Raw genomic sequence first — 25,237 nt, 5'->3', positions numbered from 1 at the left:
CAATTTATGGGATTTCCGAAGTCTGAAATCAGTCCTCTAAGGACCACTAACATGATCTGTGATTGTTTAGCTTGGAGAAGGAACAGAGAAGAAGATACCCGGTCGCTATCTCCAAAGACACAAATTTCGCTCTCCATGCCTGCGGACAATCTGTATCCAAATAACTGAGAATTAACGGTACTTTTACTTTATGTTCCCACTTGTCTGCTTATCGGGGGAATACACTGGCAGCTGGACTAAATGACTTCTGAAGTCCCTTCCAGAGATTCTCAGAGATTCCCTGAATCAGGAGCGAGGCCAGGAGAATAGTGGAGTGGTGACTCCGGGTTTCCTCAAGGGAAGCACTTTTGCTTCTCTCAGCCTAATGATCTGGAAGCCTAAGTGTGCAAGAGGGGCCGTAAGTGCGGCCAAGGCGAGTGAGCCCATTGGAATTTTCACCCAAGAGACCGTAACTGCCTTGGATTTATAAAGTGCTTTTTTTTTTTTTTTTTTTTTTTTTGGAGAAGGCTGAACCCTTTTCTGTATTTCCCTCGTCATCCTCAAAGGTTTTGTTGATCGCAGAAGTCAGTCCTGACCTGCAGATCTTCCTTCAATCACAAAGACGCAAATACACCAATAATAAAATAATCCAAAATGGCGGTGATAGATTCTGGCCCGTTGGCTCCTGCTGGCCTTTGCTCCAACCAGTAGACTTTGCCTTTGGACCGCTCCATTTCTGCTCAGCCCGCAGAGCCTGAATGAACAAAGACGGAAGCTGAAGGGTTTCCCGCAGGATTCTCACCTGCAGGGACCCTGCACAGGGCCCAAGCTCAGACTCTGCCCGTCACTGCATTAGGGGGAAAGAGACAGTCGTGAAAGAGAGGCGGAACATGAACATAGATACTCCAAGCCCCGAGGAGGGAGGGCGGGAACTCAGCAACACCCTACACATCAGGCCACCTTCCCTGACTTCACGATTCACTCTCCTGCGGGGTGCTGGTCAAGGAGCTTTCATGGGGAAGCCAGGGTATGGAAACATAGCTACCTTTGTGCTCCCACCTGGTTTCAAGGACAGCTTCCAGAGGGCTATAGGTTTGGGAAAGTGGCAACAAAAATGTGCCGCATGGTGGCTGGTTGTGTTTTAGGGGCTACGCAGTCAAGGGCCCTGGCGAATGGAAGACACGGTGAATGCAAGCAGGACGCCCTCAGCAATCGTTCCCAGTGATGACCGTGAACTTTGTGCGCACTACATGCCCAAGACTCCCTCTTCATCCCCCCAAGTGCCTTGCCTCCCACTTTCCTGGCAGTTTGTACCTTTGGTTTCACAGTCAGCCTCTCCGTTCACTCTGCAGGCTCTGAGAAAACGTGCCCCACTTCCCTCCATGACACCCCCCACGGCCCAGCACAGGGACTCGCCCTCTGGAAAGCCCCACGGACAGTGATCTAATCGTATGCATCTGATTAGCGGAAACAGTGGGTGACCCTAGAGGGGGACCAGAGGGGGAGGGGGTAGAATTTGCTCTGTTTTCTTTTTGGTCCTGACGAGAAGAGGCAAGAAGAGCCAAACCTCCCTCTTTCTATCGCTGCTGTCCCAGTCCCTCACCTGCGTGAAAAAAGAGAACAAAGTTGGGGTGGCATTTTTCTCAGTCTACGTTGCGACTCTGAGGCCGTGGAGGGGCGGGAGATTTTTCCTCCTCCTTATTCCTCTCTTTGGGTTGTTATCGTTGCCGCTGTCAGCGACATTTCACAGGTCATTACTTATTCTTGAAAATGCCCTCCAGTGACCTGGCAAAAATATGTAGAAGAGAAGTCCTTGGACTAAAAGTCAAGTGAATTAGCACTTTCCCCAAACTCCCTGTGTGACCTTGGGCCATCTTTCACTGCCCTTGGTCTCAGCCTCGTCTTTCCGGATGGCGTCGTGGAAGGAGAGTGGATCTGGGGGCTAAACAAACATGCTCCAACACCAGCCCTCCTTGTGTGAGTTCTGTGACCTTGGAGAACGTCACTCACTTAGCCTCAAGTTCTTCATTTCTAACGTGAGCAGAGCGTGTCCTAATACAGAGACCTAGTAAGAGCTTTAAAAGCGCTCATACATGTGAGACCCTTAGCTCAATCCCTGGCAGGAGCTAGGCATCCAAATATGGTATGTGCCAGACTTTTTCTATATAAAATGGGCGCCATAGGCTGAATGTTTGTGCCCTCCCAGATTTCATAGGTCGAAACCTCATGCCCACTGTGATGGCATTAGGAGGTGGGGGCTCTGGGAGGGGATTAAGTCAGGAGAGTAGAACTCTCATAAGTGGGATCAGTGCTTCTATAAAGGAGACTCCAGAAAGTTCCCTAACCTAGTCCGCTGTGTGAAGACAAAGCAGGAAGGCATCTGTCTCCAATCCAGAAGAGGGCTCTCACCAGAACCTTCACCATGCCAGCACCATACCCCAGCCTTGGACTTCTGGCTTCCAGAACAGTGAGCAATACGTTTCTGCTGTTGAGAACTATCCATTCTTTGACGTTTTCTTATAGCAGCCCAAACAGATTAGGACAATGTGATTTCATCGTCTTCTCCCTATAAAGTTGTTTTAAGGATCAAATGAAATTCTAGATGATAAAAATCCCTGAAAACTACAAAATACTGTGCATTTGTAGTCACATGGGATTAAGAAAAACAGAACATAAATAAGATACTGTTGTATTATGCTCTAATATCCAAAGAAAGTTAGTGTTTTCAAAGTATTTTTTAAAATATTTTATTTACTTATTTATTTGAGAGAGAGAGAGCACCTGAGCAAGAAAGAAAGCAGGAGTAGTGGAGGGCCAGAGGAAGAGGGAGAAACAGACTTTCCACTGAATAGGAAGCCCAATGAGGGGCTCAATCCCAGGACCCTGGGATCATGACCTGAGCCGAAGGCAGATACTTAACCGACTGAGCCACCCAGGCTCCCAGCAATGTATTTTTAAAACAATTCTTAAGGAAACCAGCATGGGTTGTTTTATTATAAGAAGACCTTTGAGGGGTAGGGGAAGGAAATGGTAAGTGTGATAAGATCTGAAATGTGGAGGGGCACCTTGGGTAGCTCAATATGTTAAGCAGCTGACTCTTGGTTTCAGCTCAGGTCATGAACTCAGGGTCTGGGGATTGAGCCCCACATCAGACCCTCCACTCAGCGGGGAGTCTGCTTGAGGATTCTCTCTCTCTCTCTCTCTCTCTCTCTCTGCTCTTCCCTGTGCTCTCTCTCTCTCAAATAACTAAGTAATCTTTTATTAAAAAGAAATGGAATGATGATATTAGCAGCTCTGAATTATAACTGTATCCTGGCACATCGGCCAAGTGAGTTCAAATCCAATCTAAAAGTGTCAGAACAAAAAGATTGGTCCAATTACCATTTCAGTCTATCTTTAGTGATTCATGCCCACTGGAGGCTTTGTGAAGGTGGATAATGGCTAAATGTCATCCCTGTGGCCTCCCACAGAGTGTGCCTGGCATACGAGAACATCTTGGACATCCACTGTCTCAGTAGGACAACCCTTTCTGTTGCATGGAACACTTTGCCACATCATGTTTCTAGTGCTCTGGAGTCATATACGTTTGGGAAAATCCTTACCCCACTCTCAGACATTCACAGAGTATATTTGTTTGTAAAGTGTCTTTATTTGTAAAGTAAAGCTTCTGCGAAGTCCTGCAGACTTAAGTACATCTGTTCAACCCAGAATTTTCCAAACTAATTAGACCGTAAGAGTCTTCCCCTCTTCCCCTGTGTTCAATCGACAGAGTCACAATTAGTATCTCTTAGAATAATATTCGATGTGAACACAGATCTAAGAAGAGATTTGTCCAACCACCAAGGGCCCTACTTGACTGTTTGGGAACACAGTCAATATGCCACAGAGCAAGGCTGTTGGGAAACAAGGGCTTCAGGGCCTTTGGAAATAATTGTATAGACCTTCCCATCAGTGCGATGGAACAAGGATGCTGCTCTGACGAGCAGGTACTGTAAGTGTCCTCTCAATACAGTGAACATTCACCACCATGTGGTCATGTCAAGGAGTCTTGGGCAAGGGGGGTGGTGCAAATAACCCCACAATGCGCCAGAGCACATTCCAGTCCTGGGTGTAGACATGAGGCTTGCCCATAGCAGAGGAAGAAAAGAGAGACATTGCCCTCTCTGGAATAATATAGCAAATGCACCAAAAATCAACCCAAACTATGTATTCTCTTTCCCCTGCCCCAAACCATTTCAGATAAAAAACAGTAGCTAAACTTGCCATTGAGAGAAATCTGACATCTTCAGTGTGGTTATACAGCTTTCTAAATTCTCTCTCTGAACACAGTTCTAGTTTAAAGAACAAAAGCTTAAATTGAGCAGTAAAAATCATACAGGCTAACAGGGCACACATTTCACATCCTTTTCCCAGCTCCCTGCACACACACACACACACACACACACACTTATTCTTCTATTTATTTTCCTCCACTATTCAGATTCATTGGCATCATCCTTCACTCCCAGTGATGATCTACTCCATTGTCTTCTTGCCACACAATTCAATTCAAGACAATTGTTTCTTATCCACTGTGTGCCAGGCACGGAGCTTAGAGTCACCCGTTCTCAGAGTCATCTTGGAGCAGAGTCATCTTGGATTCTGCCTCTCAGGCACAGTATCGAATTGATCACAAAATCCCATCAATTCTACCTCTGAAGTACCACCCAAATATGACCAGATGCCCTTCTTCACCGACCTCCCACAGTTCCAGTCTTCATCATTTTTCACCTTGATATGGCAAGCAGCCTGGTGTGTTTTCCTGCTAGAGCATCAGTCCACTTCCACACTTGGGCAGTCAAAGATCCAGTCATGAACTAACAAGGCCAAGTCCTTCAATGGCTCTGCATTATCTGCAGAAAACAGCCTCAACTTTAGAGGGCAGCCCTTTACAATTCCAAGTTTCAGGACTCCTGCCTTCTCCCTTAGCCCACCCTACCTCCCCCAACAGTAATAGGATCTTATTCATTATTGTACTCTTAGCATGCAATACTACATCTGGCACAAAGCAGGTGCTCAGTAAATCCATATGAAATTATATGTGGCACAGACGTTTGATGGATAGGTGAGAGAGTAAATATATTGGTTTTCTCTTGCTGCTGTAACAAATTACCACCAACTTAGTGGTTGAAAACAACACAAAGTCATTCTGTTATATTCTGGAAGTCAGAAGTCCAAAAATGGGTCAGCAGGGCTGTGTTCCTTCTAAAGGCTCTAGGGAAGAATCTGTTTCCTTGACTTTTAGGTGCTTCCAAAGGCTACCTTCATGTGTTGGCTTGTGACCCCTTCCTCCATCTTCAAAGTACATCACTCCAAACTCTGCTCCCAACATCCCATATCCTTTTCTCTATATCTCGGACTTTGACATCCCTATATCCCTCTTATAAGGACCTTTGTGATTAAATCATTGGCCCAGCTGGATAATCCATGATCATTTCCCCCATCTCAAGGTCCTTAACTCAATCACACTTGCAAAGTCCCTTTTGCCATGTCAGGTCATATATTCCCAAATTTGGGAGATTAGGACATGGTTGTCTTCGGGGTGGGGGTTGGGGGTGGGTAGCATTATTTGGACTTTCATGGTAGCTCCATAGTTTTTTCTTTCAAATGATGACTGTCATCGCAGTATAAGCTTCTAGTGGAAGTTACAAAAAGCTGAGTCTAAACTCTGTCCAGAAAGGCAAGGAAAAGCTTCACAGAGAGAATGACTCTTGAGCTGAGCTTGAATAATATACAGGAATTCTAAAGGGACAGAGAAAGGCAGCCCTTCTAAGGGGCAGGGACAGCGTAACCAAAAGCACAGAGGCATGGGAGCAGTGGGTTGACGCAAGGGAAGCAAAGGCTCGTGGGGAGGAGGCAACGAGAGCGAGAGTGGACTGAAGGCAGGAGCTTACCTGCCAAGGGAATGAGTTTGGGGTTTCCTCTGAAGCATGTGGGGAATCACGATGGAAGCAAGCAGGGATAAAACATGATCACGTCACATTCTAGAACAGCACTATCGAGGTAAACTTTCTGCAGTGACGGAACAGCTCTCTATCTGTACCGTGCAGGAGGTAACCGTTAGCCAACTCTTAAGTGGAGACACGCTAAAATAAATGTGTCTGGAGCCCAAGAAAGGCGGACCTGGGGTGCAGGTGTAGAAAGTGTAGGCTTGGGGTAAGCGTTGAATCCCTGGGTGTGAAGGGTTTGTCCAGGGTGAGTGAGTAGCACAGAAAAACAGGGGGCAGAAGACAGAATTGCAGGGAGCCCTAACATTTAAAGGACCGACCGAGGCTGGGGAGAGTGAATGAAGGTCCTACAATGAAAAAAGCAGGAGAGGGCAGGGCTGTGGATTCTGAAGGAGGGAAGAGACTCAGGAAAAAATAATCAGTTTTTCTTAGAGAGGCCGAATGTCGTAATGACTGCTGCGCTGCCCGGGCCCTGGAGATGGTACCAGAGCAAGAGCGGTTTCAGCAGGGTGGGGGTTGGGGGTAAGGGAAGCTCCGGGAGTCGTGGGTTGTGAGGAAGACAGCAGGGGCACCCTGTGGACCCCAAGTTTTAAGTCTTGGCTCAAAGAGTTTGACTGAGAAGGAAAATGAAGTAGACCAGGGATTCACAAGAAGCACGAGGGCAAAAGATAGGTGAGGTGAGACGTGCAGCCATTTACATGCAGAAAAAAAAATAGAGACTAAAGCTTGGGGGAGGGGGAGCTCAAAATCAGGAGAGAGGGGAAAGGGGATGGATAAAGCTGCCAGCGGCCAAAGCAACAATCTAGTACTTCAGTTTTCCATATGATAAAAACAAGCAAAAGCACAGACATATAGATTCCACTTTTTAAAATCCCATTTAAAAAATAATTGTGTGTACATGAGCAGTATAGTCTAATGCGAAAATGTAAGCTAGAACCTAGATTCTTATCAACGTGCTTTCCCTGTCGGGCCATTTCTGGTCCGCAAATTCAATTAAAGTGCGTCTGGTATTTCTGTCAAGACCTCGGACACACCAGGGAATGACGGATAGAGCGAGGTCTCTGCATCTCAGAGATGAGCCCCTTGCTGTTGGCTGAGCAGGCGCCAGAGCGACCTTCTTTCCAGAGGGGTCACAGGAGACTTTGTGGGAGTCAAGTTTCTAGAGGTAAAAGGCCAGACCACCCGGCTCCCTCAGGTCTCCGACGCTCTCCTGTCACCACCTCCCTCCCACACACGTGCAAACCCTACTTCACATCAGGACGGGTGTCTTAGTCTGTGCTGGCGACACGATACCCCAGACGGGGTGGCCTGTAAGCGACAGAAATTTGTTTCTCACAGTTCTGGAGGTTGGAGTCCAAGACCAAGGGGTGGAAGATTTGTGTCTGGTGAGGGCCCACTTACTGGTTCACGGATGTCTGTCTTCTCACCGTACCTCCCATGGCAGAAGGGAGGAAGCTCTCTGGGATCTGGGAGAAGGGCACTAATCCCACTCAGGAGGCCTCTGCCCTCCCGACTGATCACTTCCCAAATGCTCCCCCTCTGAATACCATCACACTGGGCATTAGGCTTCAACATAGGAATTTTGGAGGCACACAAGCATTTCGTCCTGTAGCAATGGGAGAGCACGGTTCTGGGCTCACCTCCCACCCTCCGCCTGACAGCCACGGGGAAGCTCAGAGCCGTCTCCCGGAAGTGGCCTCAGGCAGTCAGGGGGATCTGAAAGGAAGGAGAGAAGGACGTGGGAGGAAGCAAGAGAAGGTCAGGGAGAAAGAAGACAGAAACACACAGATCCTTACAAGAGGGAGAGGGAACTCAACACTGGTAATACTAGGGGCACCCGCACGCTTTGTTACCCGCTGCGGATTCGGGCCTTGGAAGTAACAGGGCCGGGTCAGTGTCACACGGGGAGAGTGACTGTGGGCCAGTGCGTTGCCAGCTCTCTGAGGAAGAGGAGGACGAAGAGAGGAAGGAGGGGAGGCAACGAGAGAGAGGGGAGGAGTGAAAGAGAAGGCGGAGGGGAGGCTGCGGGAAAGGCCAGCGCCACTATGTTTTGCTCTATTCTCTGAATTCTTCACATATGCCCTTCTCGTCAGCCCACATTCCCAGTCAGATGCGGAGGCTGCAAATCTGTTCACTGTTAATGTGACTCTGGTGGAAGATTTTCTTCTCTTTACTGGACTCCTAACGGTGGCCGCCTGGCCCCGTTTATCCATTAATGCCTGGAAGTCAATACTGAAGGAAAAGACAGAAGACGAGCACATGGCAAAGCCAACGTTTACTCCTGAGTCTCCGAGGAAGGGAGAACTTTCGAGACAGCCCAGATCTCTTTCTATCAGAAGCGAAACAATAAAAAACAAACAAACAAAGAAACTTCCAACTGGACAAGGAATTACAGATTACCCACCATGTTCAGGCAATGAGAGTGTGGCTGGGAGAGACTAAATGAATTACCCAAAGAAATAAACTAGAGCCCAGGTCCCCTGACTCTTCATCGAGTTTCCTTTCCACCTCCTCTGTGGTTTTCAAGTTCTGCTCCCTGGAGGGGTCATGGAGGAAAGGGCTGAGTGGGAGGAAGCCTGGTGGAATGGACATACCCCATCCTGTCAACCACATTCAATCACAGTGATTTCTGTTTATCCGACACACGCGCATGCATGCACACCGGGCTTCTGTATTGTATTTCCTTTGAGGAAAATTTCTCTTGCTAAAACTAACTTAAAAAAACAAAAACAGGTGCGCCGGGGTGGCTCAGTGGTTTAAAACCTCTACCTTTGGCTCGGGTCATGATCCCAGAGTCCTGGGATTGAGCCCGGCATCGGGCTATCTGCTTGGCAGGGAGCCTCCTTCCTCCCCAACCCCCTCTCTCTGCCTGCTTCTCTGCTTACTTTTGATCTCTAAATAAAATTTTTTATTTTTTTATCTTTTTTTATGATTTTATCTTTAAATAAAATTAAAAAACAAAGAACAAAAAAAACTACTGCCTTACACCCCATTTATAATTACGGTTTAGGTATAAGAAGCCAGGCCCTGTTCTAAAGACTTATTGTCAAACATAGAAGCCTTTTTTCAGTGCGAACATGATATGAAACTAATGAGGCACCTAACTGAAGCGGGGGGGGATGGGTGGGGAAAAAGTTCAGGAGGATTCTTTCACTGGAAAGTGTAGGACAGGGGTTTTCAAACTTTTTTGTACATTGAAATCTCCTGGGGAGCCTCTTAAAGCCCAGATTGTTGGGCTGCATGCCTGAAATTCTGATTCAGAAAGTGTGGGATGGAGCCCAAGAATTTTCATCCTCTAAGTTCCTACATGTTGCTGATGCTGCCGGTTCAGGGACCACACTTTGAGAATCACTGGTGGAGAGAACGGACTGTCGAACAGGAGTAGCTTCCCCATGAGGTCATCATGATGCTTCCGACTCATCTTTTGGAGAAAGCAAGAAGAACTATTATTCCATCAGTGAAAATAATATCTGGAACTTTCTAAGACATAGGAAATGCTTCTGTTACGTATTAAATTTAAAAAGAATATGACTTCGGGGCGCCTGGGTGGCTCAGTGGGTTGGACCTCTGCCTTCGGCTCAGGTCATGATCTCGGGGTCCTGGGATCGAGCCCCGCATCGGGCTCTCTGCTCAGCGGGGGGCCTGCTTCCCTCTCTCTCTCTCTCTGCCTGCCTCTCTGCCTACTTGTGATCTCTGTCAAATAAATAGATAAAAATCTTTAAAAAAAAAAAAAGAATATGACTTCGATGAGAAAGATAGGAAAAAAGAGCCCTGAAATGAGCTAATTATTTTCCCTGCTGCATAAAACAGACATTATTTGATCTCCAGACATCATGTAGATACAGTGGTTGGTGGTTGATGTGAGAACAAATGCTTATATCTATACGTATCAGAGCTACTCATCCATTTAAAAACCATTCATAAACATTGGGGTTTAGGGTGGAAATAAATCCCTATTTATATGCATATGAGTGTCATGAGCGCTCATTCCTTCCACAAATATTTATAAATGCCTACCAGATGCCAGGCACCGTGCCAGGCACTAGGGAAAAGACACGTTTGTTGCCTTCAGTCCAGCAAAAGAAACAGGAAGTGAGATAAGAGCTAATGGAAGCATATGGAAAATTCTATGGGGGAGAACCGAATGGTCTGACCGATACTCAGATCCATTTTGGACCAATTAGGTTTGGGCTTGTGGAATATACAGGGAGAGATATCAAGTAGAAAGCTAGAAATATGTGTCTTTAACTGATGAGGAAAACCTGGGTTGGAGGTGTAGATTGAGAAATCTCTAATTCTGGGTATAAATGATTTCTCCATGAAAACGAGTGAAGTATGAGAAAAGGAATATCAGCTAGAGGAGGAGGACGCAGTAGAGAAGACTAGGAGGGTGACCTTGGGCTACTAGAAATGTAGATGAGATGATGCATAAAATCAAGGACACGTTAATATTTCTGTTTTAAACAATAACGACTTATTTGCTTGAAATTAGATTTCTTTAGTAATATCATCAATATGCCCCTGCAGGAAAGAGGTGATATGCTGAGTTACTCGTAACATGTCTTCTACTTCCTGGTTAGAATCCAGTCTTGCTCAGTATTTTCATATAAATCTTGGTGTCTGATTTAAGTAAACAAAGATGATCCTCACAAATATAACTCAAAATTATAACTCAAAAGTTAATGTTTCTAATAGTTTTCTCCTTAAGGCCATCAGCTTTTAATCACTGACATATACATACACAGTATTGGTTATGTGCAAAAACAAGTCAATTTTTATCATTACTGAGCTAGCAAACGTATGACGTCATCTCACCTACATGCACACACACACACACACACGCACGCACCATCTTTCTCCCCCTTCCTTAAACCTCACTTCTCCTTCCTAGCTGTCTTTTTTTTTTTTTTTTGAGTGAGAGAGGGAATACAAGTAGGGGGAGTGGGAGAGGAAGAAGCAGGCCTCCGGCTGAGCGTGGAGCTGGTCCGGGCTTGATCCCCGGACCCTGGGATCATGACCTGAGCCGAAGGCAGATGCTTAACAACTGAGCCACCCAGGTGCCCCCTTCCTAGCTGTCTTTAAGGTACAACAACAACACTATGAATGTCACATTTCTAGTTACAGTTTCATGAGCTTTTAAAAGTTTAAGTAAAAATCATTCCTCAATCCATGGCTTAATAATCAGTTCAATACACATTTAATCGGTATTTTTGTTCACGCTGACACAAGAGTGGGTTAGGTTACTCTCCCTGAAGCCACTGAACTTTTTGCACAATAAGGAAGCCTTTTTCGATCAAAGAACATTGGCTCTCTAGTTATTTACATGTGTGTCCTTTATATATATACATACACACACACACACACACACACGCATATGACTTTGTTTAAAATGTGCAGACGATGTTGTTTTGGGTTATTTTAGTACACATAAATTATAGAAAAATACAGTTTCCGGTGATCACTCTGGTCATTGTACAAGCTATCCATATGTAAAGTCGTATAAAAGAATTTAAGTTTTGTCGGGTTGAGGGGGTGAAAGTTTTGACTACAAAGGGACAGCACAGGGGTGCTGTTTGAGGGTGACGCGGCTGTGCACTGTTTTGATTGTGACAATGCTTCCACAATTCTGCACTTGTTAAAACTATAGAACCCGATATCCCAAAGAATTTTACTATACGGGAATGGAAGAATAAACAAAATTTTTAAAATGCTCGTCTCGAATAGTTGCTACTTCAAAGGGTGTTATTTAAAATAAATTCAACTGGTCACTTTTTGGTTAAACCATTTACACACACACACACACACACACACACATACACACACACTTCTCTGGGTAGAACTTCCAGACAAAGTTATTTATTTGCTTGTAATCTTACTCCAGGAGAGTTCGGGTGACCTTCCCGAGGTACAATGGAAGGTGGCTGTCCTACCCTTTTTGCCCGCGGTGCCTCACATTTCTCCTTGTTCGTTAGGAGAAGCCTCCAGAGACAGATGTATTACAGCACTTTGAGAACAATATTCACACCCACGGCTGGAGAGTGAAAAGAGATAGCTGGGGGTCCAGCTCCGTGAAACAATTTAGTGGCTTGATGTGTTACTGAGGAACGAACTCCGAGCAGGTACTGGGAAAGCAGTGATTGAACATGGTGACAAACCCCTCCCAGAGTACATGGGTATGAAGACTCGTGCTCAGGTCTCCGTCCGCCCCCTTTGCGCAAGCGGACTCCCATCTGCATCTCTCACGCGCTCTGCTACCCCACGGCCGTCCCTCGCGGGTGATGGATGCTAGCGTTCACAGAACAGCATGCTGATGCATTTTTTCCTGCCATTGTATGTAACATGTTTTCTAATTCTTTTGCTCTATTCAGCATTTGACCCCAACGAGAGGGGATTATGGTATTAACTCTCTACCCAGCACACATTCTTTACAGACTCTCACTAAATACTGTGAGCCTGCTGCAGAGAGGAATAAAAGTGAAAGCATACCGTCTGGTCTTAAGCTGAGCACACAGAGGGTCGTGATCCAATTGGAAGGGAAGCAGAATTTTTAAAAAGAAAGAGGTTTGACCAAATTTTAATCCTTGTCATTTTCATTTCTCTTACCCTGTGGATTTGGGTGATTTTATTTACACTGTCAGCTTGAGCCTAGGGATTGGAAATCAGGCTTTTATGGAGATTATTAAAAGTACATAGAGTACACTAAAGGTTGGGCTCACTGATATGTGCTGCTAAAAATATGAATGCGAATGCCCTGGTATTAGATGCCGTTGGCGTACATTTCATCCTCCTTAGAAGGTTATTCTTGGGAGCTGGACCTGGTGCAATGGTAATGAGAGGCAGGCTGTCAGGATATTTCTAATAGGTAGCAAATGACCACGGATGGAGGTGAATTAGCATTAGTCAGATGAGAAGGTAGCTCTTTATACCATTAATGCCAATGCAAAGTAAAAGGGCACTGAGAAGTGGGGAGAGGACAAGGGCAGGATTAAAGCTTTAAGGATTTATCAGAGGCTTGGATGGGCCACAAGGTCACCCAACATCCCTAGGCTGGGTTTTGTTTGGAACTTCTCAGAGGCATCGTTAGTGACTTTGAGTTAGGGAACGCCATGTAGGCCTAGGTTACGAAGATAAAGCTCAAGACCTCAGCCACGATCTTTAAGAACTCAATGGATAAACATGAAATGGTTTATCCAATCTCAGGATACTAGAAGCGTCCAATGCTGCAGTCTTGGGTCAAAATGGCGAGCAGGCCTGCTGTGGCGGCATCAAGCCGGTGGCTGGAGGGTATCTGGAAATGTACTGCAGCGCTGCGGGGGTCTGTGAGCTGCGGTTAATGTGAGATGAAGCCACACAAAGGCTTCCTGAGAACCTTTATAACGCCAGGATGTTTCACATTGAGAGAGCACCTGACCTGACCATGACGGGACAAAATATGAGGAGGATAAATTCTACCTTGAACCATATCTGGAAGAAGTTATTCAGGAAAGAAAAAAGATAGAAGAATGGGCAAAGAAAGAATCACGGAATGGAAATCCGCGGTTGCAGCTGCCTTCAAATATGTCTAAGAAGTTGGGTAAACCTGAAATGTACAATTTAGAACAATTTGAGCTGCCAGTGTATTACTTCAAAAGATTTTTTTTCCAATTTTATTTATTTATTTGAGAGAGAGAGAGCATGAGCAAGGAGGAGAGGCAGAGAGAGAAGCAGCCTCTCCACTGAGCAGGGAGCCCAATGTGGGGCTCGATCCCAGGACCCTGGGATCATGACCTGAGCTGAAGGCAGATGCTTAACTGACTGAGCCACCCGGGGACCCCTGTATTACTTTAAATAAATGTCTATTGTAATTATGTTAAAAAATACTAGAGGCATTCAGTCGTCAATGAGGCAGGTTTAGGATCTCAAAGGACATGGAAGTACCACTTTCCGAAGTAGCTGCATATGTGGGACGCATGTCCTTGCAAGGTTATAGATTATAATAATTCCTACAGGCTTAAGAGGGTTTTTAGAGAACTGCATGCTTCACAGGTGGGTGATGGACCACCAGGAGAAAATGGGCTATCTGAGGCACTTCTTGTCAATCAAAGGGGCCGATGGCATCCCCGTGCCTGCCCGGTAGCCTCCTTAAGTGCCACCGATAGATGGAGAGTCCCCGACATGCTGAAGCAGTAGAGTGTGTTCCACAAGCAGAAAGGGGGCGGCAGACTGATGGCAGGAAGCAACTGACCAAGCATTTATTTCACTTGGAGCTCTCAGGGTAAGGACAGAGGTTCGGAGCTCTTTGCCACGTCCTACATGTCTATGTATAAATGAAAATGCGCTATCCTGCCACAGAGAAGGGATTCCCGTGATAGATGGTCCTCCAAAGCCTTCACTGCTGGAACCCTTAGTTCTGAACCACTGGTCCCCACTCGCGAACACGCTACATCCTGACTGGGCCCCGGTCTGCTGATTGGTTTCCCTTTTGGCAGCCTTCCCCACTCACCCCCTAAACCAGCCACCCTCTGACTGAAATGTTTATTTCCTTCTTAAACTTTGATCCCTATTCCTGCTCTCACGGCGCTGCTTTCATGCACGCTGAGTAAACATCTCCACCTGGTCTGGACTGCCACACGGCCCTCTCTACATCATGTGTCCCCATCCTCCGAGACTGGCTCTCCCGCCAGGTGTACCACTAAGAGGTAGGATCTGTCTGAGGATACCAGTCACCTGCCACCAGGAAGAAGTAAAATGGGCCCTTTAATGAGATGACGCTAGAGACTGCTACAGACCATGGCCCACGCCACCGCAACCCTCCTTTATTAACTGTCTTTGTAAAATATAAACATATATATATATATATATATATGTGGTCTTTGTGTATTTTTTTCAGATCAGGTTTCACATATTTCATTTACCAGATGTGCATGACAAATTCTCAAGTGAGAAAGGATAAATATGAGTTCTCTCTTGGGTACAGCAGTACGAGTAAGAAAAAGACAAGTCAGGTGAACTTGGCCCATATTACATAGCAAGGAAATAATAGAGCATTCTATGGGCAACTCCTCTGGTCAGTGTGTAATCTGCTACCTACACTCCCTTGAGCTGAGATCCTCTGGAGAACAGGATCAAATCCACGTGGTCACTCTGTATGGACATTAATAAATAATTTTGATGGTAGGATGATACATTTGAGGAAGAGGATGAGAGTAGTAAATATGTTCTCCATCTCCAAGTATAGAAATCAGTTTCATTTTCCTAACTTGCAGATCAGCATGTCTTCACACTAATTGTTGCTTCTACTTAGAATGCCTGCCACCTGCTCTATTTGCCCAGGAAATCCCTCTTCATCCCTTAGAACCTGATACACATGTGACTTTCCGTGACATCTATACCAATCGCTGCCCCCACCCCAGAATGAACTACGTCATATGTTAATGGTGTGACGCTCAGGATATAATTCTTGATGTCATCTGTTTATCTGTTTCTCCACCAGATTATAGACAAGACCAGGAACAGTGTTTCATTCCTTTTTGCCTTCCAGTGTCTGTCATGGAGCTTGACAAGTTGTAGATACTCAAAAAGTACTTTTTGAACAATGATGATAATGGTGATGGTGATGATGGGGAAGGGGGATGACGTCACTCCTTTCAAGAGCAATAAAGAGCTCTTCCAGCTCTAGTGTATAAGTTAAGGTAATCAATGCAGGCTGCTATAAAATATAATTTCCCAATATGTGTACTAGAACACTGTACAAGACTATTACTTACTTACGAACATCTGATGTAGGTCGGGATCCTTCCATTGTGTGGCTTTCCAATCCCAGAGTCCTTTGCTTTCAACTATTCAGATGAAAGAAAAAGAAGGCATAACAGGTTTTAATACAGGTGGCCTCAAAGTAACAGTCGTCTGCCCAGATTCCACTGGGCAAAGCTCAGGGTCACATGGCCCATCTAACTTCAAGGCAGCCTAGGAGATGTAGCCTTCCTCGTGTCCAAGAAAAACCCCAAATGGTGAACACTGAAAGATTTTTGCCATAGTCTGCCCTCCTGGATGTCCAATATCCATGATACTCTTCCTGCTCACACACAGCATTCTCACTTCACAAGTCAAGGTCCTATCCAGTCACGACCTTCAGATCAATGTCCAGAACACTTGGGTGATGGCCCGTCTTCACCATCAGTCTGATATAGTACCTCTAGGTATGGTAGCCCACATATTAAAAAGACAAATTATCTGCTTCTCAACTTCCCCACCATCACAGCCCATTTTTAATGGTAGGAAAAAAACAACAAATAATCCATCTGAAAAGGGAAATAATGGGCAACAATCAGCATTATGGTCTACAACCATGCTAAAACCCTTTGGGTCAGCACCACCCAGTCCATACTCCAGACATGGTGGATGTATACAGAGTTTGCTCCAGAAAGGACTTCCTCCTTTGTTCTTCTCCTTGGCCACGTGTGAGTTTGGGGAAACACGCTTCATTCGGAACAGTGTCATTCTAAAAGCTTGACTTCTGCTCAGTCTGGAATGGATTCAGAACTCAAGAATTATTTTAAGCCTTGATCAAGGAAGGACTTTTTGGGTCTAGGCCCCTGGATTCTTTGGTAACGCAATCCTGGAAAACTTAGACGGCACAGGAACTATCTGCTTCCGGTCACATCCATGTGCCAGCAACCACACCCAGTTATTTTCTAGATGTTGTTATCAAATCTAGGTTTTTTTCTTTGCCTCTTCTCCTTCATGCCTTTCCTTTTCTCAATACAATGATCTAAAGGCATTAAGGCTCTCAGAAATAATAGATGGGGAGACCACACACTTGATTTAACTTTTGTCTCAAATCATTCATTGAGAACTTTTACTAGATATTTGTCACTTAAAGCCCTTCTTGGTACCATGTCTTACTGTGTGAGTCTAAAATAAATGTATTTCTTCCAATCGTACAGCCCAAATTTCTGGATTCTGGATTCTATTTCTGCTTGCAAACTCATGATGATTTCCTGAGTCATCTCTTTCTTGTAATACACATCTTTCTTGTGATACTATAAACACTGCTGGAATTCTGTTGTTCACCATTTCCCCTAAAGGTATAAACTGTGCACGTGGCTATCTTCTAATTCAGAGGAGACACTCGTTATACTGAACGATTTGTCACTGCACAACCTGAATTCCTATCTCCCATTTTCTGATTAAGCTGCTTTTCTGCCTGACGCTAAACTTCTAAACCAATGATACAAATTTAAAATAGTGTAACAGTCAAGGAATATGATTTGGTTATGTCAACACCCCACTTCTGGGACCACTTTCTATACTAGATCCATAAATACCTGTTACTATAACAATAATCTATTACAACAATCTCAGTGGTCTCACACGTAAGTTCATTCCTCCCTCATGCCACTGTCTATGCACCCCTGGGAGCTCTCCTTGGAAGCTCTCTTCTAAGTGGTGACTCAGGAACATACATTCTTTCCACTCCGTGAAGCTGGAATCTTAAACCAGTGACAATTACAGACCGTGGAAGGGGAAGCGAAGCTGTAATACTGTTTAAGATGTTTTTAAGGGGCAGAACTAGAAGTGGCTTATATTCTTCTGTCTTAATTTTTTGGGCCAGAACCCTATCACATGACCCCAACCTAGCAAGGAGGAGTTAGAATGTTCCTGTGTGCTCAGGAATAGGAAATAGGACTGATGTGCTTAAAGCTCTCCTTTCTGAGTTATAATGTGTCATTATTTACAATGTTTCATTGACTCCTTATCGATGACTGACCAAACTGAGAAGAGATTTTCTTTTCTCTTCACCAACAAGATGTCCATTATTAGACAATAAAGACATCTTATTTTTATATTAAAAACGCAGGTTCAAAACACTTAAAATTGCTTATGAAGAATTTAAGGCAAGTGTAATTTTCTTCCCACTTAACAAACAACCGTTTGTTAAACAGTGCAGAGGTGTCACGGGACCCGCTGTGAATCATCCAGCAAGCTACTAGAACTTCGGCTTTGAAAAATGACCTTCTCCGGCCAAATCTGTGTAACACAAGCAATTACTGTGTAAACTGACCATAATGACAATTAGTCATGACTATGCAGGTCCCCACAGTGGAGATGGCTTAGCGTTAAGTGAGCTGGTTATCCACACACGCTTCAGACTCCCCAGTCACCCACTCCCCCTTCACTGAAAAGCACACCTCAATGCAAGGGGACAGAGGACCTGATCTGCCAACGAGTAGTCATTAGTGCAGCAGCAGAGTGGAATGCAGAGCAAGGGTCTGAGTGAAAGAGATCTAGGGTCTTCCATCGGTTGTATGTCCTGAGCAAGTAATTTGAATGTCTCTGAAACTCAGTTCCCTCATTTCTCATCTGTGAAATGGAGGATAATATATCTAACCTGTATAACAGTGTGAACATCTGAGACACACACACACACACAGAGTGTGGCTGATACTCAGATCACACGAATGGGTAGTGGTATCCTCAATGGTCAGTGTTCATGCTATACCAGGTAATATCAGCCCTGAGTATCCTAAATAAGTCTACACTTGCCTCTTTATTTATTTTTACCAACAACAGGTGTATAATTTTTCTAGGCATTATGGAAGATACAAAGAAATTTAATTTAAGACAGACCCCGACCTCAATCTATTTTTGAGGTCAATCACGTAAGGGTGGCTATAGGTGTGATAGCAACTCAGAGAGGGAATTCACCTGACCATTGGTTGGGTGAGTCAAGCCAGGCTCTGTGAGGCTCTGTGAGGCCTCTGTGAGGAAGGTGACTCCATGAGTTTGGAGGACTCCAAAGGAAAAGGAGATGTTTCTGTGTAAAGCTTGGTAAAGTAGAGAACACTGTGGAGACCCGTCAAGAGCAACTAAAGAGAAGGGAACTTTATCACCAGAAAGCACATTCATTCTGAGTAAAATGATACTTAATCTTTAAATGAAAAAGGGCAAAATCCCAGTCCCAAAGGGATCATTGTGTTTCCAGAAGACAGTGATATGGACACAGTTGTAACAGAGTTTATAACAGAGCTATAACAGAGTTTTGAAAATTTAAAAATGTATATCTTTTGTGTGATTTTGATAAGGTACGGTGTATTTGGTGTTTTTCCAATGCAATAATCCTTGTCTATTTCCTTCCTCAAATGTTCTTCTTCCACTCCACACATGAAACCACAACAGACACGTGGCAAGTACCTAGGACCGTGGGTGGGCACATAGCAGGTGCCCAGTGACTATTGGTTAATGTCAATTTGTTTGATAAAGGTCTGAAAAGTTTTGCTCAGCAGAATTGCAGCTTTTTGTAGTCTTCAAATCAGGTGAGGTGAGTGGATGAGTGGAAGTTCTCCTCCTTAATAAGAGATTAAGAAGACTGCAGATGAATTCTCACAATGAAATTGATATGAATCCTTATGGAAGGAAATTAGTAGAGGCTTCAAATGATGATATCTAGTGATCAGAAAGGGAGACAGCCTAGAAGCAGCCCATCTTTGGAAGTTTTAACAGTCATTGTCTGAGTGCCCACTTATCCAGGCTCAGCATACACTGGTGATGAGCTTACAGCTTTGATGGGTCCTTCGGCGAAGCACCTTCCTTCCCTTAATGTTTCCCCTAAGTTCCCCTAAGTAGCTGAATGGCTTAAAACACCAGGGTGGGTAATCTCCAACTCATATCTAACAGGTAATCATTTTTTTAAGTTGAAGTAATATAACTTCCCTCTTCCTCTAAATCATGATTCCTTATGGTTTTCCTCCATCAAATCTATGGTTCTCAGTTTTTAAGTGATAGACAAAATGCCAGGAAGAAAAAGGAAGTCATTGTCCAAAATTTAACCTTAAATTATTATTTCCTTGTGTGTGTGTAAGTCCCTAATAAAATGATCATCTTAAAAGCTAAGCTTTGAGAAAAAGGGACTTCTAAATTTCAAAAGTTCGCTTCGTGTACGTAAGCAACGTCATACTTTGAGTAACATTATAGAATTTTACAGGAGTAAAGAATTTAGAATATGACATAAGGGACATTCTTACCTACTTGGGGAGAAAAATTCAAAGTTGTTCTGGACCAGGGAGGAGGAAGAATTGGAAAATGCACAACAAAAAACAAAACAACCAAGGAAAGTAGCCAGGTATGTATATCCTTGACTTTTCATGCCATCTGCACTAGGAACTCCCCAGAGGAATGGGGCTTGTTCTTTGCCCTCCTGTGAACACCCCAGGAAAATTTCAATCCTGCTATCCCCTCTGCCTAATGCCTGCACATGTATTGAAACCTCAGCGATATGGTAGGTTAACCTGGCTGAGGGAGCTCTTGAGGTGCCCCGAAGTACACCTTCTGGCTTCCCAAGGCTTGTACTCAGTCTACATGGAATCCAGAAGTTCCCAATGGCCCTGTGAAATGATGCAGTGGTACTGAGAGGCCAGAGGACAAGCAGGATCTGGAGTTGAAACAAGACGGCCACAGAGCGTAAGGACGCCACCACTAGAAGCAAATGACCAGGACCACGGGCATGATTAAATGCAAACCCCAAAAGACCAGATGAAAGAACTACTCCTTCATGACCACCAGTCCGGGGTATCCAGGGAACAGACCAGACTTATCCTGCAGCAAAGACCAGCAAGGACTTAGAGGCCAACCCAGGCATCCCTCCCCACCCACCAGGACAGCTTCCTCCCAAGTACAAATGCTGTCCATAGCTGGCAGGTGGGAGGGGAGAAGAAAAGCCCTGAAAGACTGACATTGGCCCCAAAGAGGCTATTGTCAACGTGAGAAAGGGTTGCCTTTAGTTGTCAAGTTAAAGTCCCATCTTACGCACCTCCATAAGAAAGGGATCAGAGCAAAATGAAAATTTACATCAGGAAGTTACATGCTCTATGCTTTTAACTCAACTGAGTGTAGTGCATGTGATTTCTAACCCTGACTCTATTAAAGATGCAAAGTTGCTGGTCAGAATGCCCAGAAGTCCTACCCATGCTTTAAAGTGATACAATGTAGGAGACTAGAAATACACATAATGTCATCTAAATTGTACAGTTTCGTAAGGCTTCTCATCTATTATTAAATTATAAAATTTGGGGCGTTTACATCGTAAGTCCAATTGGAGGGGAAAAACTCGGTCATTACATTTCCACCTAAAAGTGTTATTTCTTTGACAGATGCTGGCGAGGATGTGGAGAAAGGGGAACCCTCCTACACTGTTGATGGGAATGCAAGCTGGTGCAACCACTCTGGAAAACAGCATGGAGGGTCCTCAAAATGTTGAAAATAGAACTACCCTATGACCCAGCAATTGCACTACTGGGTATTTACCCTAAAGATACAAACGCAGTGATCCAAAGGGGCACGTGTACCCGAATGTTTATAGCAGCAATGTCTACAATGGCCAAACTATGGAAAGAACCTAAATGTCCATCAACAGATGAATGGATAAAGAAGATGTGGTATATATACACAATGGAATACTATGCAGCCATCAAAAGAAATGAAATCTTGCCATTTGCGACGACGTGGATGGAACTAGAGGGTATCATGCTTAGTGAAATAAGTCAATCGGAGAAAGACAACTATCATATGATCTCCCTGATATGAGGACGTGGAGATACAACATGGGGGGTTAGGGGGATAGGAGAAGAATAAATGAAACAAGATGGGATTGGAAGGGAGACAAACCATAAATGACTCTTAATCTCACAAAACAAACTGGGGGTTGCTGGGGGGAGGTGGGTTTGGGAGAGGGGGAGGGGGTTATGGACATTGGGGACGGTATGTGCTATCGTGAGTGCTGTGAAGTGTGTAAACCTGGCAATTCACAGACCTGTACCCCTGGGGATAAAAATACATTATATGTTTATAAAAAAAAAAATTGGAAGGGGAGGCGAACCATAAGAGACTATGGACTCTGAAAAACAACCTGAGGGTTTTGAAGGGTCGAGGGTGGAGGTTGGGGGAACAGGTGGTGGGTAATAGGGAGGGCACGTATTGCATGGAGCACTGGGTGTTGTGCAAAAACAATGAATACTGTTACGCTGAAAAAAATAAATAAATTTTTTTAAAAAAGTGTTATTTCTTTGCCCTCGGTGGAGAGAACAGAGGCATTCTGGTGTGCACCTTATTGCACTTTGCAAATATTTCATCCTTTACAGATTCAGAGTTTGTGGCAATTCTGTAAAGAGCAAGTCCATAGGTGCCGTGCTTCCAACAGCGTTCGCTCACTTCGTGTCACATTTCGGTTATCTTCACAATATTTCAAACTTTTTCATAATTTTCATAATTATTATCTTTGTTATAGCAATCTGTGATCAGTGATCTTTGACGTCACTATTGTAATTGTTTTGGGTGCCCTGGTCCACTCCCATTTAAGACAGTAAACCGAACAGACCAATCTTACGTGTGTTCCGACTGCTTCACCAACCAGCCCTTTCCCATCTCTCTCCTCCTCAGGCCTCCTTGTTTCCAGCGCCACCACAGTATTGACATTAGGCCCGTTAATAACCCTGTGATGGCCTCTAAGTATCCAAGTGAAAGGAAGATTCACAGGTCTCTCGCTTTAAATCCAAAGGTAGAAATGACGAAGCTTAGTGAGGAAGGCGTGTTGAAAGCTGAGATGGGCTGAACGCGAGGCCTCTTGCCCTGAACAGTGAGCCAGCTTGTGAATGCAAAGGAGAAGTTCTTGAAGGAAATTAAAAGTGCTGCTCCAGTGAACACACAAATGATAAGAAAGCAAAACGGCCTTATTGCTGATATGGAGAAAGTGTTAGTGGTCTGGATAGGAGATCAAACCAGCCACAACATTCCCTGAAGCCAAAGCCCTGATCCAGAGCAAGGCCCCAGCTCTCTTCAGTTCTGTGCAGGCTGAGAGAGGGGAGGAAGCTGCAGGAGAAAAGTCTGAAGCCAGCAGAGGTTGGTTCATGAGGTTGAAGGCGAGAAGCCGTCTCCAGAGCATACAAGTGCCAGGTGAGGCAGCAGGTGCCGAGGGAGAAGCTGCAGCAAGTCACCCAGAAGGTCTAGCTCCGAGGATTCCTGATGGGCGCTACGCTAAACAACAGATTTCCAAAGTGGACAGAACAGCCTTCTCTTGGAAGAAGATGCCATCTAGAATGTTCGTAGCTAGAAAGAAAAATCAATGCCTGGCTTCAAAGCTTCACAGCATAGGCTGACTCTGGTTAGAAACAAAGGCAGCTGGTGACTTCCTCTTAAAGCCAATGCTTTTTCACTGTTCTGAAAATCCAAGGCCCTTACGAATGATGCTAAATCTACTCTGCATGTGCTCTAGAAATGGAACAACAAAGCCTGGATGATAGCACATCTGTTTGCAAATCGTTTACTGAATATTTTAAGCCCACTGTTGAGACCTAGTGCCCGGCAGAAAGATTCCTTTCAAAAGATTACTGCTCGCAATGGCCACAGTCGCCAAACTGTGGAAAGAGCCAAGATGCCCTTCAACAGATGAATAGATAAAGAAGATGTGGTCCATATACACAATGGAATATTACGCCTCCATCAGAAAGGATGAATACCCAACTTTTGTATTAGCACGGATGGGACAGGAGGAGATCATGCTGAGTGAAATGAGGCAAGCAAAGAGGGTCAATTATCATATGGTTTCACTTTTGGAGCATAAGGAATGACATGGGGGACATTGGGAGAAGGAGAGGAAAAGCTGGGGGGAATCGGAGGGGGAGACAAACCATGAGAGACTGTGGACTCTGAGAAACAAACTGAGGGTTTGGGAGGGGAGGGGAGTGGGGGGTTGGGTGAGCCTGGTGGTGGGTATTGTGGAGGGCACGTATTGTATGGAGCACTGGGTGTGGTGCATAAGCAATGAATCATAGAACACTGAAAAAAATAAAATTAAATTAAAAAAAAAAAAGATCACTTCTCATTGTCAGTGCACCTGGTCCCCAAGAGCTCTGCTGGAGATGGACAATGAGATGAATGTTGTTGTCATGCCTGCTCACACAACATCCATTCTGCAGAGGTCAGAGGACGTGCAGGGAGCTGAAGTTGGAACAAGATGGCCACTGATCAAGGAGTAATTTCGACTTTCAGGTCTTATCATTTAAGAAATACATTTCATAAGGTTATAGCTGCCATTGATCATGACTCCTCTGAGGAATCTGGGCAAAGCAAATTGAAAACCTTCTGGAAGGGATTTGCCATTCTGGATGCCATTAAGAACATTCACGATTCATGGGAAGAGACCCAAACATCAACACGAACAGGTGTTTGGAAGAAGTTGATTCCCCACCCTCCTGGATGACTCTGAGGAGTTCAAGACCTCAGGGGAAGAAGGGACCGTGGACATGGTAGAAATAGTGAGAGAACCAGAATCAGAAGTAGAGCCTAGAGATAGGACTGAATGGCTACAATCTCATGATAATACTTTACGGGAGGAAGCATACTTCTTAAGGATGAGCAATGAAAGTGGTTTCTTGAGATGGAATCCACTCCTGGTGAAGATGCTGTGAATATTGTTAAAATGACAACTAAGGGTTGAGAATATTACAAACTTAGCTGATAAAGAAGCAGCAGGGTTGGAGAAGACTGATTCCAACCTTGAGAAAAGTCCTCCTGGGAGCGGAATGCTATCAACCAGCATCACATGCCACAGAGACATCATTCATGAGAAGAAGAGTCTGTTGGTCCAGCTAACTTCAAGGCTGTCCTGTTTTATAAAATGGCAAGAGCCACTCCAGGCACCAGCAACCATCACCCTGATGAGTCAGCAGCCATCGACATCGAGGTGAGACCCTCTCCAGCAGTTATTATGAGGCACTGAAAGCTCAGGTTTGTGTCTTTTAGACAATAAAGTAAATTTAAATCAAGGTACTTCTATTGTTTTTTTTAGACATAATGCTATTGCACACTTAAGAGACTATAGTATAGCACAAATACAACTTTTATAAGTACTGGGAAACCAAAAAATTTATTTGACTCACTTTAGTGCAATACTTGCTTTATTGCAATGGCCAAGAACAGAGCCCACGGTATCTCCTAGATATACCTGTGATAAAAAACACAAAGTCATACATGTAGTTATGCTATGAATCTATATTTGTCATTTAGAAAAATAACACATCAGAAATTTATGGGCAAGGGGCACCTGGGTGGCTCCGTTGGCTAAGCATCTGACTCTTTGTTTTGGCTCAGGTCATGATCTCTGGGTCATGAGATAGAGCCCTGCTTCACTTCTCTCCCTCTCTCTCTCTGCCCCCCCCCCACCTTCTCACTTATTCTCTCTCTCTCAAATAAATAAATAAATAAATCTTAAAAAAAATTCCTGGGAAAGACATTATCTG

At 44.6% G+C, this 25,237-nt stretch overlaps 2 pseudogenes; both read left to right on the top strand.

The window, feature by feature from the left end:
- The first annotated feature begins 13,204 nt into the window (after positions 1-13,204).
- Positions 13,205-14,082, top strand: LOC123927622 (annotated as a pseudogene).
- An 8,355-nt stretch (positions 14,083-22,437) lies between these two features.
- On the top strand, positions 22,438-24,709 carry LOC123927620 (annotated as a pseudogene).
- Positions 24,710-25,237: the final 528 nt, after the last annotated feature.

The sequence above is a fragment of the Meles meles genome, chromosome 17 (assembly GCF_922984935.1).
Source record: "Meles meles chromosome 17, mMelMel3.1 paternal haplotype, whole genome shotgun sequence".
In the NCBI taxonomy this organism is placed as follows: domain Eukaryota; kingdom Metazoa; phylum Chordata; class Mammalia; order Carnivora; family Mustelidae; genus Meles; species Meles meles.
The sequence above is the reverse complement of the archived record's forward strand: the minus strand, read 5'-3'. Positions and strand labels throughout refer to the sequence as shown.